We start from the raw sequence: 24,188 nt of genomic DNA, 5'->3' as shown, positions 1-24,188 counted from the left end.
ACTCAATTCAAATTTTTAAAAAAATTCAGTTCAATTTGAAGCTGATTTCATCTCAAAACTTCTTCCAAAGTCTCATTCCAAAATGCAATAATACACAGAAACTATATATTTGTTTTTAAATTTCCTAATAGATCTTTTAGGCTCTTTTTTTATCCATACTGTGGATGACGTGTGGTGCGTATCCTTTAAGTGAGCAGCAGCAGAAAATAACACTGCTGGAAACCTGCTGTAGTTCATTTCACAGCTTGATATTCCTAGGTGTAACTGAGGCTGACAAATGGCAGACAGAATAAAAATGTATGTGGCTGATACTACTGAGGTTGAAAATTTCAATTTCACCTTGCTTTCAAGGTAAAATTAATCAGGGATTTGGAAGGCCCCTATTAATAGGGGCAAATAACAGACCAGTCTGCTGTATTTGTGAAAGGTTGGATATCAAGTGCTCAGGAGCAGGGACTTGGAAACCTTTGTGTACAGAGAAGGAAATTCAGGTGAAGCTGAAGGGAGCTGAGGCTCCAGGGTTTGGAAGAGATGAGCAGGAAGGTAGCTGAGGCTCCAGGGTTTGGAAGAGATGAGCAGGAAGGTAGGTAGGCGCATGTGGGATGGATTTTGCAGGGACATTTGAGATTTGAATGACTGAACTTGATTTTAAAAACACAGGATGCCTTGTACACACAGGAAGTTGTACAGGATTGTATGCATTTCTGTATTAGAACACATAATTAACATATTTTATGTTATTAAAACTTACTGTGTTTTTTTTCTCCTTGCACCTCTGTGGAAATACCTGGATGGTACTGGGTGAAGAATGAATTTAACATAGTGAATGTTATACTTGGATGTAGATTTGTATGTCTTATTGTTGCAAGGATGGACTCAACACAACGGTGTGAAAGATGGTTGTGAAAGAACATACCTAAGGTGCAAAGTCTGATTTTAAATTGAGCAAGAACATTACTAAAAATTGCGATTAATCTCCAAAATATTGTGGAACTGGGGAATTGTTTTCATGATACTGAATGAGCATCATTGGCAACATAATCCTTACCAAGAGGTAAGGAAGGCATGGAATCTGTTTACTACTATGCTGTTTTTTTCTGAGGTTAAGAGTAGATTTTGAGTTGTTACTGAAAATGTATACAACCTTATGACACCTGTAATAATTAGTATGTAGTTTGTGAGAATGCATTGTGTTACTCATCTGTTAAGGAGGGCAATTTTAATTCTGTGCTAGCCAGTCTGAAGAGTTAAAACTTACTTCCCAAGGAGTTGAACGCCTGCTTTGCAAAAGTTAAATTACACCACGTTTGATCTGTAAAAGCCAAAAGAGAGGTGCCACCCTGCTCTGATTTTTTGTTGTTTTATCCTTTGGCAATCAAATTTGAAGCCCCTAAGGAAATAAGCATTCTCAGATACTTCTAGCCTTAAGTCACTTGGACCTGTTTCTGCAGCAGTGTTCTGTCAGGGACTGGCCAGTTTAATTCAGAGCCATTGTGAGCAAGCAGGATCGTACAAATAATCATAACTGTGTATTTGTGCTCCCGTTTTCCTTAAGTGAGATGTAATAACTTTTGGGGGAATTTAGGTTTATGTCTTAAATTTGTAACCTCTCTACCTAAGAGACTCCCTTTGCTATTTTCCTTGCAGATGTGTTCAGCATGTACCCCAAGCAGGATGAAGGTATTTCTCTTTCTTACCTGGCCAGTTTAGTAGAAATAAATACTAATCTAGATACCAGGGAAAGATTATTGGTGACAGTGTAAACTGGAAATTCAGTTTTGTTTTTTTTTTTTTTTTGTTGTTTTTTTTTTTTTTTTTTTTTTATTTTTATTTTATTTTATTTGTTTGTTTGTTTTGGTTTTTTTTGGTTTTTTGTTTTTTTCATCTGCCATGCTCTCTCAGACCTGAAGGTGCTAATAGCAGTTTATGGCTACAACTCTGATACCAGCGTCCAGGCATTGAAAGGATGCGAGACTGAAGGTTGGAGTTAACCATGCCACAAGTGGTGAGACTGGGTTAAGGGAGCCTCAAAGCATTACAGGCAGATACAGATCTGTTTGTCTGCACTACAATCTAAAGGCAATATTTGACTTGAAATCTGGTTTTGTTGTGTATGGAGAGAAGAGGAGAAGAAGCGGACATAAATTGTTAAAGTGTGTCGTTTTTAAGAAGAGCCAAAAAATGGGGATTTTTGCTTGCTTCTTGCTTCCCTTTCTTCACTTAACAAGGCTGCAGGAGCTTTAGCATTGGTGAGCTGACAGTCTTCTGTAAAAGGTTTAAAAAAAAAAAGGGAGAGTGGAAAGCAGAATACTCAGCTTTGTGTGTGTGTGTCCATTCCAGAGGTAGTTCAGTAACATCAGGTTCTGTGTAAATAAACAGTAGGTTTCAATTGTCTGCTGCTAATTATCACCCAAATTTGATTTGCACGCTCTTCAAAGGGACTCATATCTTTCCATTTAGTTATTTGTTTCAGTGCGATGAATCTTTAATTCAAACCAAACGTGGGTCAGTTTCCAACTGGAAAAAAAAATGTGAGGAATGTGTTTATCCGCGGTCATATCAGTGTCTCTCTAGTTTCATATGTGTGGTGATTCATGGCCTCAGTGGGGAGGTGAATTTGTGTCAATCTGAATTGGCTTTGCCTGTTTGGCACATTTGTAAAGGGTTTGGTCAGTTGTAGAAGGGCTTAAATAATTGTGCCTAATGGAACGGTTCTGGTGGGCTTTGGGTTACGAGGGGAGGTTTTAAAGTTATACAGATGTAACCAAATCTCATTGTGAGTACATTTTTTCCTTTGATATTATTTCCCTTATGCCTTATTTCCCCCAGGTCAGTTGGTCCTTTGCACACACGTTTTTTCTACTCCAGTAGTTCTCTCTTTAATCTTTATAGGCAGGCCTTTTGCTCCTCTGTAGTGATGTAGCCTACAGTGTCTGAAGGCACTGAAATAATGGTTGCATGCCTTTCCTTCACCAAAAGCATCAACTACAAACTATAGGCCTATAATGAGAAAATAAGGGAATTTAAGAAATGTCTGATGCAGTGATCGACTTAAGTAGATGTCCAGCACTGCCTTAGAAATCTTGCAGTGCTGTGTCATCTGGACGTTGTCCTGGGCTGTAGGTGACCCTGCTTGAGCAGGGGTGTTGGACAAGATGACCTCCAGTGGTTCCTTCCAGCCTCAACCATTCTGTGATTCTGTGCCAATAATATTCAGCAAAAATTGTGAAGAAAGGATATTTAAGTGTGCAGTACTAAACGTAACTTTAGTTTCACTGACTGCAGTTTTGAATTGAACTTTTTGGGGTCACACACTTGATGGGTGTATTGAAAAATACATTGGCTTCAGTTCTTAATGACCTAGAAAGAGAATTATATCATCAGAAACATGTTAAAAGATTGTTACCAGTCAAATGCTTAGTATTTTAGAAAAAACAGGTGCCTGTATGATTATTTATCCTGCTTAAGGGAACATATTTTTAATTTTTCTGCTCTCATGGATTAAGTGCAGAGGACATGTTAGCACTGCCCTGTGCACATTGTCACACAGTGCATCCATGTGCTTACACACACTCGCCACATTCCTACCTTTTGGACCTGCAATTATCCTTGGCTGTCAGACAGCTTTTTAACTACATGACTGCCTGCTCTTCTTCCAAGGACGCCCGTCTTGGTGCGCAAGACAGCACAGGTGGGTACCTTGTACTATAGTCAGGTCTATCTAAAGGCTTGTCTGTGTGCTACACAAAAGTTACACCAAGCCTAATGAGGCCAAAGCCCTGTCTGAACAGCATCTCCATTTCCTAGGTAAGAGTCTGTTCCCTAGCAAAATGCTTAGCATCAATTCCCACTTCCTCAGCCTCCTCCAAGGGCCAAATTTCCTCCTCTGATTGACTCTGCGGGGAAGAGAGCATCGATCTCCCAGATCCCTGGATACATCCCAGGTACAGATACCAGATCCCAGTACTGGTCTCTGTGAAGCCAAAATAGCAACTGGCAGTAAAGTGCGTGTCATCTTCAGCAGAGCTGGCTCTTGAGTAGTTATCAAATGCCACAGCTATCGATCCTCTGTTGGGGAGTCTGCTATATGCTATAGCTCCTAACTCCAGGCAGGCAGTCATAAAGCGTTGGCTGGATGGAGTGAGTGCTCTTCATTTTAACAGGCCTTGCCTGTTTTCACCATGAAAAATACTCAGTGTCCATCCTCACCCGTAGTCTCTGTTACCTAGTCTGTTACCCACTGCTGCAATAGCTGCCAGCTTCCCCCTTGAGAACAGTCTTGATCTCTCCCTTCAGCTCATGGTGAAAGCAGTGCTGGCAACTGCTCTCTGAGCACAGATGGCAAACTTAGAAGGTCCTTGTTCAGACATATGAGCCTCTGCTTTTTCTGCACCTTGAAATCAGTCCTTGTGATAAAAATTTATTATTTATTTAGTGCCTTTGTGCTGTAATAGATCCAGTCAAAGAGCAATCTGTCATCCAGCTGGCTAGGCACTTAACAGCCACAGCAGGGAAGAGGGCAAATCCCATCAGTGAACTGCTGCCTATAAAGGTGGTAACGAAATCGTTAGCCCTGGTAATGGGTAACAGCTATTTACCGTTGCATGTACTTGTAAAAAATTGTATTCAAGACTGCGCACTTCTGTTTCCTCTTCTGCTTGTAGGAACGTGTAGACCTTCCAGGGTCAGTGTCCCCACAACCCAGGGGCGCGCGGCTGGGTGCAGAGGTTAGAGCCTGCCTTAGTTGTTGGGATGCTTGACTGCACTGAGCCTGATGCAGGGGTCTGGCCTCCTTCACCCTCAGCCAGGTGAGTGGGTTTAGGCTTAAATCACTTGTACCTCTGGATAATGAGTTTTGAGGAGTGTTGGGTTTTTTTTAATTCTTATTTTCCCAAGAGAAGGAAGCAGGAATCGGGAGCAGGTAGACAATAGAATCTGGGTAAAAGCTAAAATTTGCTCTGCAGACCCATTTTTTCTGCATTTTGACTACTCTTCAGAAAGAAATAGCATGTATAGGTTCTGTAAGCACAGACACAATAGTAGTGCAAAGTGTGAATTTCTCCCAACTCTCTTAATGGGGTGTTGATTTTAAACCTAATTTCACTGCTGCTTGCTATGCAATTAACACCCAGTTAATACATTTGGTTAGTTCAGCTGTGTGGTACCATACTTTGTGTTGGGGTGGGTGTCAATATGGACGCTTCAATCAAAACATCCATTTAAGATAAGTGAGTAGTCAAAAAGCAAACAAAATCTGAGGCTATGGAAGCAGGAATAAGCCAGGAAAAGCTGGTAATATTGTAATTCTATTAAAATTAATTTGAATGAAGCATTAATTTCTGTTATGCTGAAAAAAACATAGCAAAAAGAGAGAGAGTTGAGAGACAGGAAATTAAAAAAGTGTTTCTGTGGGATTACAAAGGTATCGAGTAAAAGGGAACCTGGTGAAATAGTGGCTGACGCAGAGAAGGTGAATCGGATACCTCCATGTAAACTTGAAATACAGGAGAACAGGACAGCTAATGAAACAAAGATAAGCATCAAGTGAGGTAAAACCCCCTTTTATTAAGAATATAACTGTTCCAGAATAATTACAGATTAGTAGTTACTGTCTTGCGTAACAGCAGTGATATTTACTGGTACAAGGTTTTGAAACCTGGAGTGCAGTGAGATGAAAAAAACCACCCTGATTGAGGACTCCCTGCACTTTTTAATGAGAAGACAATTTGTAAAAGTTATACATTTCAGGGCAGTTTAAGATTTGACCATTCCTTCTCAGCAGTGATCTCTTAAGTTGCTTCTCTGAATCTCTTGTAAATTTAATGGTGTTCTATACTAATAAAACAAAACCAGGGTTTTTAACCACTTATGATAGATCAAGTGGAACAGGAAACTACTACCAAAATTCTGGAGCTTTCTGGGCTGGGGAAGGGGTATTTCTCTGGATTTAAAATTCCTGTATTTTATCAATTCTTGGTGACTGCGGTTTGCACATCAGTTTCATGATTCTCCACAAGGTGGAGGAAGCAGTTTATGCTTCGGTGTGTGCCGGGATGCAGGCTCCGGCGTGGGGAAGCAGCTGTGGGATGGCTTTGCAGCTGTGCAGGGCTCCTGCCCCCCTCCTCTCCCACCGGGCAGCCCCCACACCGCCCGGCCTGTCAGGCTGCACAGGGGGAGGCTGCAAGGACAGGCTCTGAAGTTTTCTTGCTGGTTTGCTCCTTCTAAAAACCATAATGGGGATTTCAATATTGTGATTCATCAGGAAGTCTTCAAGGGCTTTGTGAAGGATGCTGACATGATCATGTCTGCTTTTCTGTTGGAGAAGCTTAGTCCCACAGCTGTGCAATGCCTGTCTTGTGGTCATATAGCAAGGTAGTGGCTGGGCTGGCAGGTAAACCTGGTTCTCTGAGATTCAGCGTGCCACAGTGTGTTCACTGCTAGAGGTCAATTCTACTGTAAAATTGGTGTTCTTTATGGATAAAATACAAGTAGGAAAAATGACAGCTGATGTCTGTAATTAAAATATTGTAACCTATACTAGGTTTCTGCTAAGGGCTCTGATTTTGTGAATAGTGTTTCAGGTTTTCTGTTCACTGTAGTGGCTTCTGTTCACTGTAGTGGCATTTGGAAGGACTTACCTTGCACAATTAGCCCCAAGCTTGTGTTTCTCAGCGTCCTGTGTTTTCAGTCTTTGCAGCTCCTAAAAATCAAAATGCATGCAATCTGCAGTTTCCTTTCCTTGTCTTAAACCCTGTCATCCGATCTGATTTCTATTTTTGCCTATGATGAAACAGGTCAGCCCCAAATAGAAAATATTGGTTAGTTGTAAAATTCAATTTGGTTAATTTCTGTTGAAAAAAGATCTCTGTTAATACTCATGTGCGCACAATACAGCACTGCTTCTGTTTTAGCTGGTCATCTTATGGCAAATCATGCAAGTTATTTTTCAAGGTGTTAAAGTGTGTTTGCAGTAGTGCTAAGGTTGTTTCTGAGTTGCACAGGGCTAACTCGATTGTATCAAGATAAAAAGCCATCGGAATGGGATGTTATTACGGTTGTTTACAATAAGTGAACACAGGAGTAGAACTGTAGACTGAAACAGTAACTTGCTTGGAAAGAAGGCTGGAAAGGGGTCTTGAGGAGCCATATCATCCTCCATACATGATCCTCTATGCCTATACCATTCTTGGCAGACGTTTGTCTAAGGTTGCAGTTACGAGCTTACACAAAAGGTCATTTTGCTTCCCTTTAGCCCAAACATTTTCTCTGAGCTGCTTATTTCTCTGTTCCCACAAGCATTGTGTTGCACAAATCAAGCATCTCTGAGCTGTAGTGTGACCTTAGAAAGAAGTGGGACGTGAGGAAGGTAAATGGTAGACTTGATAAATGGTGTGGCTACCAGAGAAAATGTCCATGAATGTGTTCTTAAGTGTACAAAGGAGTGTATTTTACAGCGTCCCAAAGATTTTATTTTCTGGAGGCAAGGGCAGCCAGTTGTTTGGTTGGTTAGCTGATGCTTTTTTTTTTTTTTTTTTTTTTTGTTTTGTTTGTTTGTTTGTTTGTTTGTTTTTAGTTTACTGGTATTTGTGCCAGTTCCTTAAAGGAAATAAACAACTATTTTTATTTTTGCCAAAATACGTGAGAGCTTCTTCCAGCATAGCTCTGTCAGTTAGGGCCATAATATCTTCTTCCTTCTGATTGAAATACCTGTGATAGTAACTCATCTAGCTCATAGCCAGGACTTTGAGATTTCTAACAGCTTGGATATGTGATCTGTACTTCAGGTGAGGTTTGGTCTCTTTTGTTATGTATGTTAGCTGGTGACAAACTAAATAATGTTAACATAAGCTTTACTGAAAGAGTTTTACAGGAGTCAAGCTTTGCTAGCTTCTGTGACAGCTAAAAGAATTGCATTTTGTTACTGAATACTCAGTTGATTAGTGGCAATCTGTTAGTGTGGTCAGTCAGTCAGATGACCAAGCCCCAGTTCATCTCTGGAGCCTTAAAATTCTGGTGACTGTAGTTATGATTAATAGAATCTTAGCTTTAACAGAAATCATTGTTCTTCAGTAACATGGAAATTTAATAGGAATGTGCTTTCTCTGGATGGAGGGGTAAATACACGGGAACACCCTCCAAACTACTTGAAGAAAAATGCATTTATCCTGAAGAACATAACCTTGGCCAGAGAAACCTGATCTCTGGAGCTGTGCTAAATTATTTGAGTTAGCTGTCCCAGAAGAGGCAAAACTTGTCTCCAGAGACCTGAAAGAACACGTTGGCTTTGCAATTGTATTATTGATACAGGAGTCAAGTTGGGCAATACCTACATGGGAAGTAGGTCACATTTAGCAAGATGGGACAGCAGTTGCCTTAAAGCTTCACTCTGTTTTCTGTCTGGGCGGGAAGGGGAGGGACTGCCTCAAATTCTCCAGCAACAGCAGGTTCAGAGCAAAAACCAATGGGGACCTGCAGAGAAAGCTCTGATGGCTTCCCTTACAGGCTTGGGCTGGAGTGAGGACCAGCATGTTGGTCTGGTCCTTGCTCTCCTTGGCAGGGGATGGCTCCTTGCTGATCCATGCCCAGGGCTGGGAACGCCTGCAGTGCCTCTCAGTAGGTGCCCTTGGTGCTTCTTAAAGCCACCCAGCGGCCTCCAGCACGCACGACCTGGGATGTTGCTCTTGCTCCACTGCCAGTGATCTGTGTGGGAGAGGTGTTGCCATCTCTGCTGCACTAATGACTGTCCCTCCAGCCCTGCTGTCATGGACAATTGATATAAAATGAGGCAATAACAAGCAGTAGGAATCAAATTTTACTGGCGTAGTTCAGAACTCCAGCAGATAAAAGCGAGTGTGAAATGAACGCTGTCTCCTTCTTTTGGAGTGATAGCTTTAGTCTCTCAAACTGGGACCAGTCTCCCGATACAGGAAGATCTGTGTCTTAAAGCTTGCAACAGCATTTCTTTCCTGTGTAATTCATTATCCCGATTGCTAGTTCCCTTCAACACAAAGATGCTATCATTTCTAATATTTTAAAAATCTTTATCAGGCCTTCTTTTATTTGCTGGTGGCTCAGGCTGACTGAAAAAAATAATCTATAAAACATGTGGTGAAGTGAAAAATACACCAAAATTTCACTTCAATGCTCTGGCCAAATCTCTGGCCAAATCTATCTTATGGGAGCTGCTACTCCAGCCTGCTGTGTGCTGGAGAGCCATTTTTCTCATCTTCACTTGTGCTGCAAAGTTATGCTTCCTCTTATGCTGAGGCCAAACACATCCCAAGAAAAAACTGCTTGGTTTGCCAAACATGCAGCTGATGACACATGTATTTATGCTCCCTGGCAAACCAAGTTAAACAAACAGGGACTAAGTTGGGCAGACGTTATAGGAGGTAATACTTCATTGTAACTTGACTATGAGCAGCTTATTCTTCTTTCCAATTATGGCATCCCTATGCATCACTTTCCCAAGAGAGGAGTATTCTTGGGAAAAAAATTACGGCATATAAACTCTTGAAAGTGTAGTAACTGGACAGTAGGGGACAGTAGCTGCAATAAAGGGTCTGAACACATCTGTCTCATTTTGTTTAAAGCATGGCTGTTTCCACCTCAGATATTAAACTGTTAAATTAATTCCTGAAAACTCAGTCACTTGGTTCTCAGTGTGCCTGAATTCAAGCCGTGTTTCAGTAACATCAGGTTCTGTGCAAATAAACAGTAGGTTTCAATTGTCTGCTGCTAATTATCACCCAAATTTGATTTGCACGCTCTTCAAAGGGACTCATATCTTTCCATTTAGTTATTTGTTTCAGTGCGATGAATCTTTAATTCAAACCAAACGTGGGTCAGTTTCCAACTGGAAAAAAAAATGTGAGGAATGTGTTTATCCGCGGTCATATCAGTGTCTCTCTTTAGTTTTATATATGTGGTGATTCATGGCCTCAGTGGGGAGGTGAATTTGTGTCAATCTGTGAATTGGCTTTGCCTGTTTGGCACATTTGTAAAGGGTTTGGTCAGTTGTAGAAGGGCTTAAATAATTGTGCCTAATGGAACGGTTCTGGTGGGCTTTAGAATAAGGAGTGCAAGTCCTGAAGTTATACAGGCACACAAAAATCTCGTTAAGACTTTAATTCCCATCCTACCTATAAAAAGATGTCTATGTGAGGATGAAATGGAGAGATGGGATAACACTATCTAGACTCTTTTCTACTGCATTGAATCTGAACTTAAAAATGTGTATATTATATTTTACCCAGGCTCCTTGGTTGTCACCGTGACCCTCTGCCATGTGCACAGCCATAAAATTTCAGTCACAGAACCGAAGGAATTGTGGACATTTTTCTTTTTAAAATAAAAAGGAAGCACCAAATGCAAGGAAGAGGGCTATAGTAACAATAAAATTTCATTGTAATAAGTACCACATGTGATCACAATTTACGAAGCAGACAATAAAGACTAATTTAAAAAGAGAAATCCTTCTATTCTCTTTCATGTGGCTAAAGGCAGCATCATTTCTGGCTGTGTTTACTTGAGATTTATTCAAAGATTTAACACCCCCTTCTGTTTTTCTTCTCCTGGAAGCTCAGAGGAGGATACTTTATTAACTTGCTATTCTTTAGATTCACATCTGACCTCTGTTTTCTTTTAATGTGGAGGTAGTTCGTAAGAGTTTCGGGTTTTTTCTTTAAAGAACACTTTCAAGATATTTCTGTAGTATGATGTAGCATTTCCTGCATTTATTTATTTTTTTCTAGTGACTGTAGTAGATGGACTTTCTTTTAGAAAAGTCCACGAATACTGTAAAACCCCTCCTCAAATTCTGTGTGTTGTCTTTTGATACTTTCAAGATAGGTTATTTAATGCCTCAGCAAAAGAAGAACCTATTTTGGTTTGGTGCCCAAACAGTCAGCTAAGTATGAACTGGTGACCTAATGTAAAAATATTTGCTGCTGTCAGTGGAGGAAAGATTTCAACTTTATGACATATTTCTTAAACCTCACTGTTTTGGGCTTCTGTCAGTCACAATTAAAATCAGGGTCCTTCTGAAGTGGAGCTGTGTTTACAAAATCAATATAATGTGCATTTTTACTATGGCTGTATCTATAAGGTGCATCTCAACAGGGTTTGGTACAGGGTATTCTTTGCCAAATGGAAACTTTTCTGTTTGTCTAGATCAGTGTTTCTGGATTCCAGTGCTATGTGACTGGTTAATAATCTCCATAATATTTTTTCAGTTTATTTTCAGTCCTGCCAAATCCAATCCAAATAGTTGTATGTTTTCTTCCTGCAATGGAGGTAGAGTTTGCACTGATAGAATTGGTACAACATACAAGACACGTTAAGATGTATAGGATAGAAATTTTACGTTTGTATTGTCTCAACATTTGTTGGCGAAGGCAGGGGATCTTACTTAACAAAAACAAAAGTAATAATAGGCTTAGGAACAAGTACTTGCCTGTCCCAATAGGAGTGGGATAAATATTAAGGTAGGCACGTTCAGATTTGTAGATGTATTTCATGTAAATTCTGTGGGTGTTTTGTAAGATTTGGTTGTGATATATGTAGGCACCTCTTCTTTCCTCATATCTGTGGCTATTCTGCTCAGGTGATGAACAGCAACATGAGAAAGACTTTGCCTTTTTATGTTCTCAGGGCCTTCAGATAGTATCTAAAATTACTTGTCTCTGTTAGAGTGAAGCCCTAAAGGAATGGTCACCTCTGTGCAGAGATTTTGAGAGTGGATGGTGGTTGGCTCTGTTAAGTTCTTCAATGGTTTAGCCATAATCTTCATAGTAGTTGGAGCTCACTTTAGTAAAACCTGAGCATTCACCTTTTTAAGGAACTTCTGTCTGCAGGTTAGCTGCCTGGAGCAATGTTTATACCATACAAAGCATGATACCATTGCTAAAACATCTTGGAATCATGCTGTTTTGTGGAAGGGTCTCTGTTCCCATTCTCGTTCTGCCAAAGACTCTGAGTTGAGACTCTGGGAACTTGTGAATGTGATGGATGCTGTTTGAAATAACCAGTTCTGAATGAATACATGGGCTTTCTGTTGAGCCATTGCATAGCAATAACTGGTATCCTTCAGGATTTGCATTCTACTCACTTGTTGCACAGTTCTCCATAGTGTAGAATTTCTCTTTGAATTGAAAATTCAGAGAAAATGAGGGCTTGAAGATGGGTTCCAACTCGTATACCTTCCCAGGTAAGGGAAAAGACATGGGAGAACCTCCTGATGACACAATTTTCTGACTTTCAGGTCACTTCTTGTTGTGTATCTGGGTCTAAGTGCAACCATTTCTGTGGGAACAATTCTGAGCTCTGGTCCTTCATTTTAATTCCTTCCAAGAGGAGGAGAGTGATCTGAAGTTCTCTTCTAGCTAGGTAGTATAGGGTAAGTGGATTTTAAAGTAAAGTTACGTTTTTGAAGCTATGTTTACTTTAAAATTCTTTAGCTTCAGAAAAGGGTCTTTTTTTTTCTTTTTCTCTTTGACGTACCAGACTGCTTGAATTTTTCTCAATGTTTGCTGTTTGTAGTATCATGGAGGAGAAAGCTTTCCCACTCTGTAGCCTTTCACTCACTCTTTCTGTCTGTCTGTGACCCCTTTCTCTTAGAAAGCTTTTTAACTGAAGTGGTCTTTTGATGTCTAGTTTTTTAGCCAGCTTTGTTACTTTGGCCAGGAGCCTTATGTTGTTGACTCATCACTTATAAAGAAGGTACTTAACTGCAAACACCCTGATGCATTCTTGGTAATTCAACACATAGCCTTCTATTTACATAGATCAGTTCAATTGTAGAAGAAATTCTTAAAATTTTCCAGACTGGACAAGAAACTAAAATAATACTTTGCTTTGCATATCTAGTAACTTTAGTTTATTGACTAGTTCAGTCTAGAATAGTTTGCATCCCTACTGCATATTATTGCTCATAAACCAGTAACACAGACAGTGTGTGTCAGAGCTTGTGTCCCCAACTTCGTGCTGGACACTTGCACCTGGACTATCGGAGACTCAAATTGCCTTTATGTATGTAGGAATCTACTTTACAAGTATTTGTTTATTTCTGCTTTTGGTTCAGCAAGTCTGTTAAAGCAAAGTGAAGTATTACTTTAGATTCTTCTCCAGCCCTAAAGTAATTTGAGTAGTTTATGTAATTACAGTCAGAAAATAAGTATCAAGTGAAGAAATGTGGAGAAAAACAGCTCAATCATATATGATTTTAAATAGGTTTTTCAAAAAATACTACTTGGTACAGCTCAGTTCTGAATTGAGAATGGGGAGAAATTTGCTGACCTCCATAAACCTTCAATGGGGCATGGCAGAAATAAGCTCTATGGAGAACAAAGACAGACATTCTATCCACTAAAATTTCTCTAGTATATCCTAGCTAATCTTTACACCTGAGGAGTTTGGGGGCTGATATGACCCCCCACGCTGCTTTCACACCTAGGTAACTTTATTAATTTCATCAGGGTGAGGTCAGGAAATTCTCAAAGCACAGGGCAGGTCCATAACGGAACTTTTATAAGGGCTCCAAGATTAGTGGTGTCCAGGGCATAAAAACACTTTGAGAAAAGTCTTTGACAAAATATCCATGTCTTTTCCCCTCCTATGTTGCTATTAAGAAAAATGGGCCTTTCCTGTCTGGTGGAGAAACCTTGTCACAGTTATCCATGCCTTTGACGCCTTGACACCGTATTATGTTATCGCCATGCACTCCATACGGGGCTGTGTGCTGAGACCCTTGGAAACTGGAGCTGGTGCACAATGTGGAGCTTCATGCCAAGAACACTTTAGATCAGCTCTGCTGGTTGTTAATAAGTTCCTGGGCAGAATTCAAGGTGTTAGTTTGAACCTATAAAGCCCCAAATGGTTACCCAGGAGGCTGCTTCCCTTCCTGCAGCGCAGCACTTGTAACTGAGATCAGCCAGAGACACTTGACCTCGGCTTTGGAATTCACTTCCCAAATCCATCCACCTGGGCTGGGGTCTGTCAAAAGTTAGTGTGTGCTGTAAGCTCAGCTTGTCTGCCTGATGACCTGGTAGGGGATGGTGTGAGGTACTGGGGGTTTGCTTTATGCTGGTGGTGGAGTGTAATTGTACCTACTGGTGAGTGGTTGGGGTTTTTTTTGTTTGTTTTGTTTTGTTTTCCCTTTTTCTTTAAGCTAGAAAGAACAGTATATTTTTTTTTAAATGATACCATAACTGCAGTTTATACCTGCAATCATGTGGCTGGAACTGAGGCCATTGCCAACTGCATTTTAATTAATTACATTTCTGATTCCATTGAAATCAGTGGGAGTATACAACTCATTCACTGGTACTGGGTTTTACTCCCCTGAGCAAAATTTTTGAGATCAGATAAGAATCTATAAAGAAGTTCTATGTAAAGACAGATGAGATCAGGAAACCCTGATAACGGGACTTCTCTTGAAGACTGAGATCAGTGATGCGCCATTATAGAGCAGAAGTGTCAGTTGGAGAAAAGAAAGCAAAGACAAACAATAGTGTAAGTGTTTAGCAATAGAAATAATAATACAAATAATAATACATAGCTGTTTTAAATGGGAAGCCTAGGAGAAGTCCAGTCACTTGATGAGAGAAAGATTTGTTGCTTTTCTGTTTGTTTCACCTGGAACTGTCAGGAGATGGAGGATAAGGCATTACAAAGCTGTGAGTATATCTAAATCCCAAGGCTGGAGTATTTTATTCACCAGTGGCTCATCCCTAATATTGTTTGGCTATAGACCAAAGTTCCTATCTGATAAGACAGGATGTAAAACTGTGAGTAATCCATCCACCAAACAGCACAAGCCAGATTTTTCTGGTTTTGTGTGTATAAACAGTTTGTCCCTGCTTTTTTATTCCCATTTGTTTAGACAGATCCCAAATTTAGGTGTTGCACTATGCGGTCATCCACAGGAGAGAGGCACTGAACCCCCAGTGAACTCCACAGGCCTCCCACCCACAGACCCTCAAAAACACTAGGTCCCAGTGCAGCACATTCTTTCATAGAGAAAATATGTCAGATGCTGGATAAACCCAAACTTATTTTTTTTCTGCTTTCAGCCTCCCAACTATGGGGATATAGCTGTTTTAGGCAACCTGGAAAACTGTCTCTCCTTCTTAAAGCCCGTACATATTCATACAGTGAACAAACCCCACGCGTCTGTCATGACAAAAGGCTTTTCTTCAGAGGTAGAGCCATCCCTATGTACTTATGATTTTTCTAAACTGTGCATTCATTGCCAGTAAAGAACTTTTCCCTAGGAAATCGCATGTCCCAGCTCTAATAAGTTTATTTGTAAGTCTGATTGACATATGATGGGACAAAGTTAGACTGACAGTGTTTCATTGATGTGAAATTTTACACCATATCTGGACATAGTATATACTTGGTTTATGATCCAGCTGGGCATGCTTGTTAGTTATTGTTGAGGTCAATCAAAGTGTAATTGTAACATAGGGAAAGACGGTCCCAGGGCTACAAAGATTTGTTTCCAACAGCTGCTATTCATTACTCATTAAACTCTACCTTCTGTTTTTGAAATTAATAACCCTTGGCCTTCTAACAAGGTATCAGACTTTAAGAATATAGATTTAAAAATCAAAGATGCACTAGTTTCATCCCCAGACAAGTGAGAGTACAAAGCACTTTAGCTAGTAATAGTAGTTGGCTGCAGAACTTACTATTTCTGCTTGTGGAAAACCAGATGTGAGTTAATTAACCTGAAATTTACAGGCACTGTATGCTGAATGTGAGAGAACTGACTGGTGTACAATAACCCCCAAACTTATGGAAGTCAGGGGGAACACTCAAAACTTCAGTTAAATAAAATTTCATCAAAATTCAGGCGAAGTACAGTATCACAGGTTTACAGCGAGGGAATATCAGATTAAACAGAGTTTGTTCAAATTGGCACTTGCACCTCCATTAAATTAGTGATTTTCTAAGGTCCAGTCACCGTTGTTTCTCGGAAGTATAGCACAAGCTTTGGCTCAGGATGATGGTGGAAGGAGGCACATGATGTTTCTGTCCATGAATCCCATTCCTGTGTCCCTGTGAATGTTGCTCCACTGAGATGGCACATGTGAAAGGTCTCAGGATAGCTTTGGACCATGGCTGGGGACAGGGACTGCTTCACTGCCAAGTGCTAGCTCTGCAGTCCTGCTGAGCTCTTGTGCAGCTTCATTTGTTGCTGCTGAAGAGCAGCTACAGAGGGACCTGGAAATTGTGGATGCAGTCCTACTGAGCTTATTTGACAAACAGTATTGTTTTGGGAGTGTTTTCTGTAGCTGGGTGAGAGAGGTGTTTTTTGATTCCATGAACCACAGAAAGAAAATAGGGATATCTGCGAGTGATTTGTTTGAACAAAAGCTGTAATTTTTTACTTGCAATATGAGTTGTCTTGTCCACTGCAAATTTGTAAACTGCAACAGTTAGTGACTACTGCTTCAAGTGGTCTCAGAAAAAAGCAGTCAAATGTATAGCTATTAGTGGTGATATGGGATTAAAAAAAAAGTTATGTAATTAGCTGCAAGGTAACTTTGTGACAGGCCTATACCCACATATCTATCTATCTGCAAAGAAAAAAATATTTTAAAATCTTTACCTTTTTCAGTGGAACTATTTCAGCCTCTCTGTTGTGCAAGTTCCAATGCAGGATCGTGCGCTCTAAAAACAATTTAATGAGGGGAAGACATTCTCTTTGAGTTCTCCCCTACCAAACCTCCACTGGAACAGACAAAAATTTTCTAGAGTTCACGACTAGACAACACCATCTTTGATGAGATTTCAACTGTTGTGAGACACCCACCTGCCTGAAGAACGGTACCCTTCACTGCAACGTCCTATCTATACATTGGTGGTGAGTGACCATGGTAGGACTCGTTACACTCTCTGAGACATCCTGCCTTCCAGACGTGTTGGGCACCATCGCTGAATAATGAAGTTTTAAATCCTGTGTCTCTTTCTCCAAAACATTGGACTATTCTGTATTGACATGAAACAAACTTGCAACACAATTTCCCTCCAACAGTTATTACAAGTTTACAAATTGTAATAGTAAGCACCTCAAATTGTGCTTATGTTTCTTCTGAGTTTTATGTCAGAGCCTGTGGAAAACTTATTTCAGTTGACTTCAGAGGATGCTGGGTCCAGCCTAGGCACATCCAGGCACATTTTCCCCATTTCATCGCTTTGTCATCACAAAGGGCTAATACACTGTGGCTGAAATGTATACGGGATATTGTTCTGAGGCTGGGTGTCTCAGTGCAAGCTATCTATGGGAAATACGATTACATTTACTGTAAAGCATGATTGTAAGACCAGTAACTATGGTAGTATATCATCAAGTTAATTTGAAACTGGTCTAAGAGTGTTAATGCAGCCATCTTTCTACTCTCTGAATCAGTCTCTCATATCCTTTTATTTCCTGTGTAAATTCCACTACTTATTCATGTGGAGTACTCTAAACCATCACTAAATGTTACATTTATGACATGTTTCTAAGCAAACATTGGGATATCCATTGCACATGAGCATGCTTCCTCAGCCCTACTGGCCTTGTTGGGGAGCTTATCTACTGTTCTGCCTAAGTCTGACCTTTCATGTATAGTTACTTTAAACACACTAGAAAACCAACTATCTATTCAATTTCCTTGTAGCTTGGGGGTAAGGTTAAAATATCATGTAGCTACCGTATGTTTGACATTATACAGCCACAAGTGATAAGCAAATATTTTCTTTTTAAAGACACGCTACATTTTGCAAGAGTACATAACAAGTATTTTCATTCCTATTCTTTGCCCTGGAGAAGGCCTGGTGTTGTTGAATATAAAAAATTGTCACTGGTGTTTATCTTACTAAATCTGTTCACATCAATTGGTTCTACCTACCCCATATTTCAAAGTGAAATGATGGGGAAAGGTATAGATTGCCTTTCTCTTCAGTTCTCAGCTTAAGGGTGTCCTCTTTGTAATTAAGGAACAATTTCTTTTGTGATGGTAGTCAAGAAATTTTACTTTCTTATGTCTCTCTCTCTTTTCTTCACATAATATTTGGAAAGGTGTGCGGAAGCCAGAGAACAGTTAATGCAGTTGAAAAATTTGTTGCTGTAGAGGTAATTTGTTTTATTTTTTTTGAGAAAATCTGAAACAGCTTCTGTATTGTGTATTCAAATTCGAATCCATATACTGTCAGCAGTGAATTTGGAGGTAAAGGGCTGAATGCAAAGGTTTTGATTGCAAGGCCATCTGGCATTATTATGAAAAACGTTCTTGAATGCTTAAAAGAAACCTAAACCACATTGCTTAGTAGGTGCTGACTCCAATGAAATTGAACCATCTTGGTGCAGGTTTGTTGTCTGACTGTTGGAGAAACTGTGGGAAAATCAGCGCTTTCTGTACTGATGAAGTGCCTGTGGCTGAGAATCATGATTTTAAGGGAAAGAATGCAAAATGGAATGTCTGGCATGTTGAAGCAAAATATTTTAAAATTATAACTTTTCTTTTTAACTTCTTGGAAGATTCGTGCAAGGTGTACCTTTTTAGAAGACCAGAAATAGATAGTAAATCCATTGTTGCTCCAGTCCAGTCCTAGAGAGATAGACAATGAAGAAAGATAAAATCTATTTGCCATCACAGAATGGTCTGAAAGCGTTTGGGCAATACAGAGAAATATGTTTCTAGAGAATATGGAGACTGGTATTATTTGGGTCTATCTCCTGAAGTCTGAGTTTTCAGATTTCTGTGAAACTCTGATTTGCTTGCCTGCTTTTCTTAAAGTCTGTGTGCTCTGTTTGCTTACAGCCTTCACTGCTTGGATGGAACCGAAGGGATTAGCAATGGGATGTAAGGGCTTTTCTATCTAGGTCAGATTGGATTTAGCACTGGCTGAAAATGACACTGGTTGTTTAGTATTCTGGATCAAATGTACAGTGGCCAGATTCATAGCAGTCTGGGTCATCTGAGGTCATAGTGCAGCTAAAGTTGAGAAAACATAGCCAAAGCTGAAGCAGCATTTTCAGACTGCTAAGCAGGGAAGAACAGCACTGACTATTCCCACACAAGGTTTCATTCGTGTGTATTTCCTCTTCCTTTTTGAGGCTGAACACTTTATTCCTAGATGCCACAGGTAATGCATTTATGAGCTAGGAAAGCATCCATCAGGCCAGGCATAAATCTGATGAATTGTTTTTAGTTTGAATTCTGGAGTATGAGCTGCTTTGTCACTTCTCTGAATTAAGAGTCTGTTTCTGAGGCTGTCCGCAGGTTCAAAAGGTCCTCCTTTAGGATTTGAGGGGGGGTAGATCTTTCTTATCTTTTCACTTTGTACAAGATTTTTTTCAAAATAAAAAAAATAATTAGGAATAAAGAGTCTAAATATCCCATTCAAAAATGTAGATATAGAAAGCCTTGATCGCTTCAGATTACTTTATTTCACCTCTAACTTGGTGGACTCATTTCCACAGACAATGCCAGTTCTGGTGAAACAGGCGGCAAGCAGGTTCCCTGGACTTCCCACCATACGATGCTGGAGCTGCTGTCATAGACACTGTCTCTTGACCACCTGACGGGCTGTGACGGGAGCACACAGCCAGTCAGAAAAAGAAAGGGAAGGTGGGATCAGTGATATGTTAATCTCCTTGTGAGTGTTTCTACCCTTCCCTTTCCTTTGCTTAGCAGAGAAGGGAATTGGAAAGAAAAAGGAACCAGTTTCTGGTTTGGCACCAAGGCTCTGCCCGCATGGCAATTCAGTAGCTTGTGAGAAGCAAATGCTGTGCCCCGGTCTCCTTGTAGCCAAGCTGGGTTAGTTGCATCATGTGTGAGAGAGAAGGTTCAAACCGTAATGCACTGGGTGACAACAAACAGCCAAAAATCAAAAGAATGGGGATTTAAATTTTGTTATCTGACTTCTACATGCCAAGCCAGGTGTATCCACCATGCTTGTTGCTGTAGTATCTGAGAACTACAATTCATTTCTTGTTTGAAATAGCAGAGCCCTGGTTCAAGGCCTTCATTTTGTATTGGTGAAGTAGTTCAGCCATGCAAAAATTCTAAGATTTATAAATTTGGCAAAGTATGGGACCTTCTCTGTAACTGAGATCTTTTTCATGACATGGGACAATGAGCTTGAGTGACTTTGCAGTTGCAGACATGCTGAGCTGTGTTGGTAGAATATTTCCTGTTTTGGGCAGATGAGATGTCATAAATCTTCATTTTCTCTGTGTTAAATTGTGCGTTAAGGTTAAAAGAAGAATTCTGATGAGACAAAGCCAGAGATAGTGAAAATGGCAAATGAGGATACAGGGGAAATGATGGATCCTGAAGAGGAATTTTTATGTGGACAATGATAAATTCTGTACAGCTATACTTGAATATTTTTAACATTTGCATTAAAATCTAAGGGATCCATTTACATGCTACTGGTACAGATAATTACTGAAAAATTGGGCACTGGATTTTGGGCACAAGATGGATTTCACTACAAGTACACCTCCTCCATTCCCATAAAACACAGCCTGTCCCTCTATGTGTAGTTCGTCTTGCCTTATTCCACAAAAAGGGTCTGCAAATGAGTAACTAAAAGGTAGAAGGGACGATTCACCCAAAATGCTGTCTTCAGGGCTCACTTTGATGCTCTCACCAGTCTCATGTGCAGCACGTCAAGAAATGAGCCCTCGTGTTAGTTGCTTAGTATGTCCTCGGTTTGACTCACTGCTGCGTTATTCCAGTTTGATATTGAGGTAACACCATGGGAGTGACCTCCAAGCTTTTTACCTCTCTGCCTCATCGAGGCATTTATTAAGCATCCAGTCATCTTGTTAACTGAGTGCCTTTCAGTCCTGTGCATAAGGCTGGCAACTCTGACAAGGGTACAGCATGCATTGCTGTTGTATATCCACTACATCTTCAGGACCAAATAATTCGGAGCTTGGTGGTATACAGAAAATCTCTTGATACCTGCAGATTGGTCACATATGTCATAGCATAAAGCACACTGAAATAACAAGGGACTTTACTACAGACTGAAAGGTCACCTTCAATAACAATTATTCCCTTTTTACAGCTCACCTTCAGTCACGATCAGGCTGCATATTTTTGTGTTGCTTTCATTTTTCCCACTGATATTGGATGTTTTAAGGACGTAAACCCTGCCTCATCTATCATTCTGTCAAATGCTGCACATCAGACCTGTACTTGAATTATCAGTTGCATGTGGATTATGTTACCTGTCTCAGTTCTGATCTGTTTCTGTTTTCCATATGATACAGCTGGTGTAGGGTTTTTTTTATCATATAAAAGCTATAACCTGGAAGAACCAACATTAATTTCCTCTGGAGCCTTATGAAAAGTATCAAGGGTGCGCCTGACTTGTGGTGACAGAGCTTTTCAGCATAGTCTGAGAAAGAACTGCTTCTGGGCACACATGGCAGCCAGATATAACTTACACGCACAGCGGCATACATAGAGTACTAGTTCATTAACTTTCCCTTCATGAATCTGCTAACCAGATACTTTACTAGCACTTTTAATGTACCATCACATGTCTGGGGTCAGATACTAGTAATACCCAGCTGCAGATCAGGCTGAGTTTCCATAAGACCTCAAACAATAGTGATTAGGTGAAAGCTTAATACCCTTAGAGTCTTATAAACCCTCTGTCTCATATATATTACATCAGGCATTCATGAAAGGGAAGACAGAATAAATTAGTCAATGTAAAATGTATCCGGAAGCCTAAGATAATCCTGTAATTCCCAGTGTTATCCCTAATAACGTGACCTAGAACCAGTGATGAAATGGAGCAACAAGGTCATTGCATGCCAGGGTTCAGATAAGATCTTCCGTGGATTCTTTCCTGCAAGATCTAACCAAAGAAGTTGAAAGTAATTTGAAAAAACTCTTGAAAGTAGTCTTTAGTCTAAAGGGATTAGGAGCCCACAGATGAATATGATGTTCCTCAATCTTCCTGAAAAAAAAAAGCTTTGCTGAGACAGCCTCAAGTCACTGCAAAGAAATCATTATAATTCAGGAACCTGGGGTCTGTTTCCTCAATTCCCAGGCACAATGCAGCAGATACTAGGTATGATTAAGAAATGGTGTGAGGGGACTTTAAATGGACTCTGTATGGGCAGCTGATTGAAAAAGCTTCTGGAAGGGGCATGCATCTGGGCTAGGTTCCTAAGAAAAGGAGAGCAGCATTTTGGAGTTACCGTTGTTTTCCTCCTAGAGCTGCAGCAGAGGTGGTGAGGGTGCAAGGCGAGCCATGCAGCGGTCCTCAGCTGGAGCACTTGCACCCTGGCCTGATGAGCCACCTGCAGTGACTGCAGTGGGTTTTTTTTCTTTTTGTGTGAGACAGATACCACCAGCAGGAGCTGACAGCTAAAAAGGGAGTGGGGGAAGTGGTTGACATAAAGGCTGGTGTTCAACCGGTCCTGTGCACACAGCTGTGTGTGGAGGAGATGGGCACCTGTGGCCCTCTGGTTCTTAGGATCCTGGGATGACTGTAATGGAGGGGCCAGCAGCTGGGATAACAGCAGTCTGATGGGCAGGCCACAAAAACTGCAGTGGCACATGCCCTGAGCTGAGAGGGGAGTCTCTGAAACCAAGAAAAAATTGTTTTTTGTTTTCTCCTTGCAGACAAAAGACAGGTACCAGCAGAATGTAGCTGACCCCAAGATATCCGCTTACAAATTACTGGTGCTGGTGATGTCTGGGGCTTAGTACCATGTAGTCCTCCTTGAAACCACTCCCTATTTTTTCTTCCCATAGGATCCTAGGAGAAAGGGTAAGCAAGAATTTCTTGTTCCCACTGGAGTAGGCTCCAGGAGGACTTTCTATGATTTTCTCTGGAAAGGAACTGTGGTTGGGACATATGGTCTTTTAATTCAGAAAAATCTTGTATTTTCCAGGGTGCTTGCCATAAGTCGGGGAGAGTTTGGGCTCATGGCAAAGATGGGTGGGTGAAAAAGCTGGGTTTTGTTTTTTTTTTGTTTTTTTTTTTTTTTTTATTTCTCCAGTTTGGGCTCCGACACACAATGTTTCACTCTGTTGTTTGAGATTTTGCCACTAAATCCTTGGGAAGAAAGAACTTTCTTCCCCATTGCAAGGCTGGTATTGTTTGGGATACCCTGCTGGGCTTCTGAAGAGAAGTGATGACAGACACCCTGCAACAGACGTGAAAACCAGCTCTGGAATCTGAACAGCAAATCAAGCATGTGAGCAAAAGCTACGCTGACTTGTGTGTGTCTTCATTGTTGCCTGCCAGTTTCAAAACAGGCTATGTAAGTGTGGCACTTTAAATGCTTCTTGGGAAAATGGGCTGCTTTGAATAACAGAAGAGAAATGTAATGTAAAGATAACTTATAACTATGAAATGTATAATAGTGCAGTTTCTGGAGGGACAATGTATTACTGAGATCTGAGCTGTAAAAGCCTGTAAGTCAGATAAACCACCAGGGATTCACTTTTACCATAGTGAGAAGACTCCCAGTCCTCAGTTTGGATGCGAGACGTCTGCACCCAATCAGAAAGAGCTGAGCCCCTTAGACAATTACAATTAGATCATTAAATGCCTGGCTGTATCATTAACTTTATATTGTAATAATAAAAGGGGAGTGAGAACCTCCAGTAAAAGAGTCAGATGATGTTCTGTTCCCAACCTGTGATTCCTATGGATTATGGGCATAGTTGCAGCCAACACACAGCAGTTCCCATGTGAACAGATCTGGTTTCAAAATCACCGCTATGAAATAAACACAAAAGTCTCAAGCAAGTGAGCTCTAGCCCACTTCGGTTTAACAGCAGAGAGTGATTCCTGCATGTAAACATTTCCAGTGCTGTGGAGCCTAAAGGGATGTTGTGCTCTGACCTTGCCTCACCGGGGAGCAAAACAATGAAGATGGACAAGTAGCTACGTTCACAGCAACAGAAGAGTGGGAGGAGAAAGACAGCATAGGTCTAATGTGGTTAACTCAGGCTTGGTTAATCAAGGGCTGTCTGGGGTATAGAGTGGCAGCCTTGAGGCAGGGAGGGTGACAGTAGCAGCTTTCACTCCCCATAGCAAAGGGAACTGTGTCTGCTAGATCTACTCATACTGAAGGAAGAGGAACCTTATACTAATATACCTCATCAGATCAGACAGCAAAATTGGTCACATAGCACACCTGAAATGCTTGTCAG

General features: G+C 40.6%; 1 long non-coding RNA gene across 3 annotated transcripts; it reads left to right on the top strand.

Annotated features, from left to right (window-relative positions):
- Positions 1-43: 43 nt before the first annotated feature.
- Positions 44-23,903, top strand: LOC126052765 (uncharacterized). Of its 3 annotated transcripts, none has more exons than XR_007510140.1 (6): positions 44-1,054; positions 1,648-1,680; positions 1,903-3,691; positions 3,808-4,808; positions 22,647-22,794; positions 23,027-23,903. It is a non-coding gene; the product is annotated as an uncharacterized LOC126052765 (long non-coding RNA). The 3 variants fall into 3 exon arrangements; XR_007510138.1 differs by having other exon boundaries at positions 1,903-3,944; positions 4,665-4,808; XR_007510139.1 differs by having other exon boundaries at positions 1,903-4,808.
- Positions 23,904-24,188: the final 285 nt, after the last annotated feature.

Source organism: Accipiter gentilis, chromosome 30 (assembly GCF_929443795.1).
Source record: "Accipiter gentilis chromosome 30, bAccGen1.1, whole genome shotgun sequence".
NCBI classification, from domain to species: domain Eukaryota; kingdom Metazoa; phylum Chordata; class Aves; order Accipitriformes; family Accipitridae; genus Astur; species Astur gentilis.
Note: the sequence above shows the minus strand (reverse complement) of the source record. Positions and strands in the feature narration are given on the sequence as shown.